Source organism: Rhyacophila brunnea, unplaced genomic scaffold (genome assembly GCF_057557595.1).
Source record: "Rhyacophila brunnea isolate RB1 unplaced genomic scaffold, BYU_Rbru_1.0 scaffold_7, whole genome shotgun sequence".
In the NCBI taxonomy this organism is placed as follows: Eukaryota; Metazoa; Arthropoda; class Insecta; order Trichoptera; family Rhyacophilidae; genus Rhyacophila; species Rhyacophila brunnea.
Window position 1 is genome coordinate 34,022,832 of NW_028233339.1, and position 10,276 is coordinate 34,033,107.

The following is a 10,276-nucleotide window of genomic DNA, read 5'->3' on the forward strand; positions in this document are numbered from 1 at the left end:
TAACACCAAATATTCGGTCAATTGATATATATTATATATATATATATTATGTCGCAAAATATTTTGAAATTCATAATTCGCTGAAAACTAAAAAATAATAATTATAATTCAGAATATATTATAAATACAAATTAAATACTACAGACACGTACCTATATGAAATATTTACATAATTTTCATGTAAATATAATCAATAAAAATATAATATGATATAGGAAATCCATATAACGAAAGCAAGACGAATAATTTCATTAAAAATAAATATGATATTTTAAAATCAGAATCACAAAAAATCACATAAATGCATCCGGAAAAGCATTAATTCATGCAATAGCCTCCGGTTCGGCCCGGTATATGGCTGTAACTCATCCGGAGAAGGCATACATGTTACAGGACCCAACGATATGTCATGTAGTATTATCACACTCGCAAATTGGGGACTCTTTCAAGTCTTACGTATCATGTAAGCACATCTTGAGTGCCCGTATTGGAATCCGTTCAGACATACGCTAAATTTTCTACACCTTGTAAGTACCGCGGGCGAAAAAATATTATTTCATTGTAACTGGGTATAAAGTCGTCGTTCCTTTCATTAATTTTCACCATCGATAATGTACCATCACAACCAGCATGTTATAACCGGCTTATATTGTTATGAGACATCACTGGTTTCAATATTTTTCAGTCAAAAACAACCTTACACTATCGGATTTATCACAAAAATATTCGAAAGCCTTCTTGAAGTGTTATATAAATATGTGAAAATAAACTTTGTTATCGGAAAAATTTACACAATAATTATTAAACTTGTGTTTTTACAAGAAACACATAACTGGAATTAAACTTAAAATTAATAACATGTATTCTTATGTCTACTATTTTTATACTGGAATTCTGGAAAGAATAAAAACATAAATACAAAATATTGTTAACGACTTTAAAATGATTCACTGTCAAAAGTAAAATATTTAAAATATATTTTTTTGTGAACACGTGATACTTAGGACCTTTATAAGGTTTGGGTTCCAGTTCGAGGGTCATAAATTTATCAACGTAGGGTTCCGATTTCTAAATAATATTCCGGGTTCCGATTTCAGTTTCATTAACAGCTTTGGGCTATAATAATGTCATGTATGAAGCTTATATGCGTTAAAAAAAAAACAGTAAGAATTTCTACGCTTTTGAGAAAGTAGATATTTTCGTAATTGCACCAAATAAATGCCACACGCGAAGACGAAATAAAAATGTAATGATATTTTTAATAGTTTGTTATTAACGGATAAAGCTATCAATTACAATCTTCGTTGTTTATGGCATATGTTAAAATGTTAATATTTTAATCTTTATTGATTCCCACTGTAATAATTAAATAATATTCACAAGATTTATGTCACCATGTCCTATTTTTATTTGGTTGTTAATATTAATACTCGATATTGACTTTATTCAGGGCTCGAAATGGATCGGAGCGCCGTTCCGGTTCATTTAATCTCCAAAATTATCGCACTGTCTCGTGGACAAGTTAATTTGACCATCTGGGCTAGATAGGTCATATTACAAAAAAATCTAACACTTATCTTTAAAAAATATACATAAAATTAGATAGCTACCTATGTTAATATTTTTCGGAAAATTATTTAGCGCTCCGGTTCGCAAAATTTCCCATTTCAAGTGCCACTTTATTCTCAGTAATTATTATCATTATTTTATTATTTTGATGCCATGTCCGATTCTAAGAAGATCATAATATGGGCCTCTACAGAGTGGAGGTTGTATTAACAGATATTTGTTTTTATGATAAATAATTGATGTTAGTCATTTACTCAACCTATTATGTCAATAGGTACTCGGGATCCAAGCACACACTGAAAAAAAAACATGCGATTTTTTTGCCAGACCCGGGATTTGAACCAGGGAGCCACAATATTATACGTTACCCGTTCGGCCATTGTGTGCGTTGATTATTATTCTACAACCTAATCCTAATCATCTTAACCTTAACGGATATATTCCTCATTCATAATAAAATTATGCCTAACTAACAGTAGCGAAGGGTGGAGGTAGGGTGTTAAGATCCACCATAAATAGTGCACATTAATGTTAGTCATACGTATTGGTTTTTATTGAACTATGACTACAATTTACAGATGGTGTTGGTTATTTTTAAAAAAAATTAAATCCTGTCTAAACTAAACCATAATAGTTTTGGTATACTTTGGGCAATACGAGAAAATTATGCTCACTTTTTCATGCATACTAATTTGGTTTCGTTGGATTAAGAATACGTACCCATTAGACATATTATTGTTCGTTTATTTTTTTAAATTCATTAAACCCTGCCTAAATCAAACCCTACTAGATAAAATATATTATAATAACTATAAAATATCCAAAGTTATGTATGATTTAATTGCATTATTTTAGATATTTTATAGATAGATGAGTATTTTTTGACTATTATTTTTATTATGGCTTGGTTTCACAGGGTTTTATTGAATTTTAAAAACTAACCAACACCGTCTGTAAATTGTAGTTTTATTTCAATGAAAACAAAAACGTATGACTGACAAACATTAGTGTGCACTATTTATGACTGATATTACCAGCCTACCTTCACCCTTCGCCACTCCTAACTAAACATATTGATGTGTGTGTTATTATTTTTATCTAATGTATATAAATGGGAGCGCTTTTTCTAAATAAATAACTAAAATATGATTTTATAAATTTATACATAGGTACCTACCTTGAGAATTGATGTAAAAAAAGAAACAAAATAATAAAAGAGAGTTTGTAAAAAAATTTTGATACACTGCCATGCTTGCGAAGTCAGTGTCTATTAACAAAGATTGTGAACACAGGCGTCCACGTCTTTGCGCAGCTACAGTAAAATAACACAAGCGACTTAACCTGTTTGTACACCCCGCACAACATACGTGGTATTATTTTATTTCAATCAAAACCAAGTGAGTATCGTTTACCTGTTCCGATGCCAGCGTCCATCTGTGTGTTAAAACCAGGGGAATAATATTGTTTTCTTCCCGTATTTACTGAGAAACTTCAGTAGGTATATCGTTGTACCCAATTGGACTTATTTTAAATATTGTTACGCAGGTCAATATCAAAAGGAGGGCGGCAGTTGTCTCACGATTCAAGATATTAAGGGAGGTATTTTTTTAATTTGTTTGCAATGCAAAATAACAAATTTAATTATTTTACAAATAAATATAAATTAGAACATAGTGGTAATTTTAATATTAATACTGTCGACTGAAGGTACTTATAGGAAATTTAATTTAAATTCTAATGGATTTAAGCTTTTTACTATTCCATTTAAGTCGTTTTTTGCGACCCGGGTTTCGCCTTTCGGCATCTTCAGGCGTCGTGTACACTCACCAAAGATAAACACACACTCTTAACTCTAGCTTATATAATAAATCAATGCAATAAAGTAGGTTAATACAACTTTTATTAAACCACAAATTTTGACACGCAACGAAGTTGTATTAATCTAGGTCCTTTTTGTATTGATTTATTATATAAGCTAGAGTTAAGAGTGTTCGTTGTCAGTGTGTGTTTACCTTTGGTGTGTGTACACGGTGCCTGAAGATGCCGAAAGGCGAAACCCGGGTCGCAAAAAACGACTTAAATGGAATAATACAAAAATTAAATCCATTAGAATAGTGGTAATTGTTACGTTTCGTTTTTTTATAACCATTTGGTGTCCACACCGAAAATAATTTTAAATAAAATCTACGACTAACATTAGTTGAGGTGATAATTATTTTCAATCACGGTAACATCCATGTTAACGTTTGTTTTACATTTTTCTTGATTCTGATTTTGTAAGAACTTATAACATAGGCTTCTGTATGTTTTGTTTTTCTATTATATATTATATTGTTTCGCAGGTGCATGTGTCTAAATACCTACATATAATTAAATATTCGAAACCAATCTTAATCGAATTCCTGATTCGTGGTATTCTGTCCAATGAAAAGTTAGAATGGTGTCACATTCTTATCGTTATTTTTTAATGACACTAATATCGTTCCAAAGTTTTGTCGTGGCCGCAATGCCAGAAGAATATGTCCTTCCTATACCCTAAATTATTGTACTACATACTACAACTATGTACTACATACATATCCTAAATTAATGTGAATCATTTTCATACCTTTTATAATATCTGTATACTTCGTCGCATAATATATACATCGCCTACATTCTGAATTCGTTAATAATGTATGTTTATAGTTTATATAAAATGAATTTGATTGTTGAAGTATGTTGTATAATATTTAATTTTTTACTAACATTGCGTATCTAGAAATTAATACATACGGTTTTAAAACAAAACATGTAGTACCTATTATGGCTGGAATTTAAAACAACGTACCTATTTAATCTGGAATACTTACACAATGCAAAGCATAACAAAGATAACACAAACTAGAGTATACGCTTCATAACTTTGCACTCCGGCTATAAGATTAAAATTATGTAATACATTCTAAAAATATTTTTTACCTATATCATATATTTATTACAAGATATATTAATACAAGTGAATATCATTTGATCTAATTTTATGCGAGATAATCAGGCAAAGAAGCGTATCAGTTTAGTAAAAATTGCAAAGTACAAAATTATAAAACGTATACTCTACTCCCAGGGATAGTAGTCCAGTCATCATTACGTCTCAAAAAGAGGCTTTATCTAAAAAATTCGTGGTAGTTGCACTTTTATCTATTATGGGGATTTTTTTCCACCCCTTTTGCAACGTTATTCGCAAAAAAGTCGGAAAATAAATACTTTCAAACAGTTTTCGGTTTATAGCTCTATTCTGGTTAGGTAAAACTAGACAAAAACCCTACAGTTTACATCGTTATCTATTTTATGTTAGGTGAGTGGTTCAGTCGCAGACGCACGATAAATATTCAACCCTATTGTGGCTAGTAATCATACTTTTCATTGCGCAAAATACAGAATAATATACCATCTTCCTACGCGTGATAGGATCTATATTCTATACGTTCTCTTGCTTTATTCCGTAAACCAGCTCGGCTATAATATAGCACCTGATAGCTCTCCATCCAGTGACAGAAGTTTGTCTCGCTTACAGATGAGACTTTCATATTTTCAAACGCGCTTCATGCGATCTTAATCTTAATATAAATCCTAAGCTTTAAAAATAAAAGGAATGGAATTAACTTGAAGAAACCAATCTAGTGGTGTAGTAATTTTAAAATTTTCTCGTCTTGTGACCCTTTTTTGTCTACATATTTATTACGGCACCGTTAAAAATACCAAGTGGCAGTATATTGCAAAATATCATCCCTTATGGATTTTAGTCATAAATTGTATTAGTAATTACATACTTTTTCTGCATTGTTTCCTTATGGTGTACACGCAAAACAAATCTGATATTTGTGCACATGACTAAATGGATATGTTGTTCTCATTCCTTCCTTAATTTGACGCTTACAAGCAATGCATGACCCCCAGATATACCTACTTACTATCACTGCATGTATCTTCATTTCTTTCAGATGTTTAATCTGTATGAATTTATTCATAGTATCTTCATAAAAAAATGAAACGAGTTGCAATGAGAAAAGTGTTCTTCAAACGATTTTATATCGTTATACAAAGCATTTAAAGACACAAGATGTAATCTTTCAATGCGATCGTTCAGCTGTAATGAGATTATGACGTGAACCTTGTAGCATTCCTGGGTATTCCTCGCGACGGATAAATTGAATACCTACCACTGCAGCAGTAGTGGATTGATCTAGGCTGATGATGACGAATTGGAGGCAAAATTTTATAAAAAGATAAACAGTTCAAATACTATACTATTATAAATCTACAATACATTAGATTGTATTGTCTCTTCACATGAAGAAGTAATTTTATGCATTTTTAAGTGGTTAAATTTGTTGGTTAATGCACATACCTACAATAAATTAAGTATATTTGGTAAATGTGCCGCAGAGGTGGCCATGAGATTTTACAACATTCTTTTTAGACCAAACCAAACCTAACCTAACCTAATCTAACCTACCCCAACCTAATATTATCACCTCATAGTTTTTTCAAATTTTTTCAAATTTCAAATTTTCAATTGACGATTATTGGATCGAAAAGCCGATGCGCCGACAGAAAAAGGTATTTATTATAATTGTCTACATAGAATAAACTATTTTCGTAAAAAAAAGTATAAAAACTCATGGCCACCTCTGCGGCATAATTACCGTAAATTTAAATGATTTTATTACGAGTGTGCAATATTTTAATATTTTTAAATGGTTAATCCTCATTTTTTGTCAGCATAGACGCATTACACTAATTTAATTTCAGCATTAATAACCATTGCATGTTTCATGTAAGGGCACATACAACGTATTCGAAACACTTTTTGCCAATAAGTTAAATGCCAGCAAATATTGAAGAAGAAAAATCATTTTCATTAGACAATTAGTCATTTCTGGCCGCCGTGCTAATAAAATATATTTTTGTGAATATATAAAGTAAATGGTTTTAATTGATAATATTTGCAATTAAAGAAGAGCTGTGCATCTTCCATGGGTTCACTCCACGTCAATTATTATGTATATCAAAAAAAAATCTCCATATACCAGTGGGTCTATTCTATACTTATCGAACACTAAATTGATAAATAGTATCAAACTTAGGGTAGGTTTGTATCAAAATATTAGCACTTATTGTAACAATTACACGAAGCCGGTTTTTATTGTTGCAATAAGTGCGATATTTTAACAGCAGCAAGATAGGTGCTGTCAAAATATAGCACTTATTGCAACAATAAAAACCGGCTTCGTGTAATTGTTACAATAAGTGCTAATATTTTGATACAAACCTACCCTAAGTTTGATAATATTTTTCACTTTATCACTTTAGCGGTCGATAAGCATAGAATAGACCCACTGACCTCTCGTCATAGAAATACAATCACTCGGTCCACTCCAGCCTCATAAATGTATTGCAGAGAGGTGAGGTATAATAAGTATTTTTTTTTTTAACTTTGAAAACCACTGCACTTTCATAATATAAGAATAATGGAAAAGCCTTTAAATATATTTTTATATGCAAAAATCGATAAAACATGTACCATTTTGTATTGTTACAACCAACGTTCCTTCTAATTTTTCTATCGTGTGTACGGATCATCAATGCATCTGAGCAGTGGCGTACCTATGGTTAACATGGTTTATTACGGTATTGTACATAGACTATAATAATATTCTATATGACCACACGAAAGTCAAGGAAATGTATACTAAAAAACATTACTTATATCATACTACCTACCCAATTATGGCATAAAATGGTCATAATAATAATTGACTATTATATTTGACTATAAGCATGTATATTACTAATTAGAGGTGATAACGTAGCAAACAATATGCATAATGTCAGTATCTACAATATTAAATAAGAATCAGCATTATTGCAATTTAAGTATCATTAATAAATATAAACAGTGAGTATTCATAGTTAAAAAAAGACGAAGAAAGGTTACTGCAATTTTATATATAACTATTATTAATAAATTTAATATAAACATCATAAATTAATTACACAAAGTAGGTACCTATGTTAAGTTTGAAATTATTTATTGATAATGGTATTAAAAATATCTATTATAATTATTAGTAATGAATATAATATGTACATATTGAAATAAATTGCTATAAATCGATTATTTATGCTAATAGAAATGTCGTCTCATAATAATTATTGTTCGATATTTTCTCCGATTTCTGCAAATTCTAAATTTGAAAATATACTGACACGTCAAAGTTTATAAGTAATCGGATCGCAAAAAAAAAACAAATCACCATTAGTCTCCCATTAGTTTGGCAACTGATAAGTTTCAGTGTCGTGTTTTAGATTGTATTTTCGTAGTGAGGAAATATGCATTTATTTCTTCTTAAAACTGACACGTACACCAATGTGTCGATTTCAGATTTAAATATTTGGTACAGTTCGGTTATAAGGAATACAGCGGAAAAGACATTTTGAAAATACCCGATATACTGGATTATTTATTAGTTAGGGTTAGTTTAGGTTAGGTAAGGTTGGGTAGTTAAATTCCGACGAAAATAATTAAACTTGTAGAGATGACAATGACACCAGTACAATGCCGGGTAAAGCTTCAAGCGGAAATATCCGAGCCATTTGTATCACTGAATGGCCTAAGGCAAGGTGACGCTCTGGCATGCCTTCTTTTCAATATTGCGCTAGAAAAGGCGATACGGGATGCAAAGATTGATGCCCGTGGCAGCGGCACGATATTTACTAAGCCTGTGCAGCTGCTGGCGTATGCCGATGATATCGACATCATTGCCATATCAGAATTGGCGCTGAAAAAGGCATTCACAGCACTAGAAGCCTCTGCCAAAAGAATGGGTTTACAAATAAACGAGGCAAAAACTAAATACATGCCTGTCTATGTCACACCACGAGAAATCGCACCAAAGTTAGATATTGGTGCATACAAGTTTGATACGGTCGACAGTTTCATATACCTTGGATCTCTTGTAACTCGACATAATAATATTACAGAAGAAATCAACAAGAGAATCATGTCTGCGAATAAATGCTACTTTGGTCTGTTAAGACATTTTAAGTCCCGCTCTCTATCTCGTCGAACTAAAAGCACTCTTTACAAGACACTTGTAAAGCCGGTGCTCACCTACGCTTTGGAAACCTGGACATTAACTCTGCGAAATGAACGAGCCCTGAACATATTTGAAAGAAAAATTCTCCGCCGTATATATGGACCGATCAGGGATGGCACCAATTGGAGGAGAAGATATAATGCTGAGCTCTACGGACTGTACAAAAATTGCAGCGCAGTTTAATCAATTAAGATTGGGAGACTGCAATGGCTAGGTCATGTGCACCGTATGAATGACAATGAACCGGCAAAGAGAGTGATGTCCAGCAATCCAATAGGACGTAGAAGAAGAGGGAGGCCAAAGATTCGCTGGTTAGATGGAGCTGCCAGTGACTGCCGTATTCTGGGGGTACCAAATTGGAAAGCGGCCACACTGGATAGGGACAGGTGGAGGGAGCTGTTGGAGGAGGCCAGGACCCACACCGGGTTGTCGCGCCCCTGATGATGATGATGATGAAGGTTGGGTTGGCTTAGGTTAGGTTTGGTTAGGTTAACCTAACAAATAATCCAGTATATCGGCTATTTTCAAAATGTGTTTGCCGCTGTATTCCTCATAACCGTACTGTACCAAATATTTTTGTAGAATAATAGTTGTGATTTGTGATATATTGAATATTATATAAAAAGTAACGACATTTTAATTAATTTCCGGTAGATGGACGGAAAGACGCGATAAAGTATGGTAACGGATAGAAAACGCGTTTTTAAAAGTGGATTTATCTATGAGTATGTCGTGTTTTATAATATTGTGCTGGATTCAAATCAAAGTTCGGGACTCTAAAAATTAAAGTGAAATCGTTTAAAAATCAATAAAATGGCATTTAATAATAAATGTGTACGTTTTCCAAAATGTCTTAGGATAATAATATAAGGGGAGTATTCTGTGATCTTGTTAGTTGACCTAACTAAATAAAATAAAAATATCTGATATACACTTGACCTAAGAATTTATTAACACGGTCATTTTATATGGTACTTTTTTATAAATTATTATTTTTTTATTCACTAATTACCTATTGCAAGACAGTGATGGCTAACTTACGGCACATAATATACATTAAGTGACACGTGGTTGACTCGGAAAAAATTATTAGAAAGATTTTTTACAATATTATAATATCAAAATAAACAATCTAGAAAAACAATTTAATAAAATATGTTGATAATCTTTCCAAGAGAGTCAGCATTTATTTGGAGGTAATTTATTTATAAAACCTAGTTGTAGCAATTCTACCCATAATTACACCCGATTCTCACAATTTTACAACGTTTTTATTAGGTCGTATTCTTGTTTGTCCGGTGGTTTTTTTATTCAGTAAAAATCTTGCAATCGATTATAACTAACTTCCCGACTAGCTAGACATTTTAAGCTTTTAGAATATAAATCAGAACACGATGCCAATGCATTCTTTTAATACTTTTAGCCATCTTTAAGTAAAATTGAATTCATTTTCAGTTAATTCTGTTATGTATGAAAAGGTATTTCGGAAGAAATCCGTAAAATGTAAAATACTATTATTGGTTGCTGGTCTGGGGTCCTAGCAACTAAATTATTAATATATACGT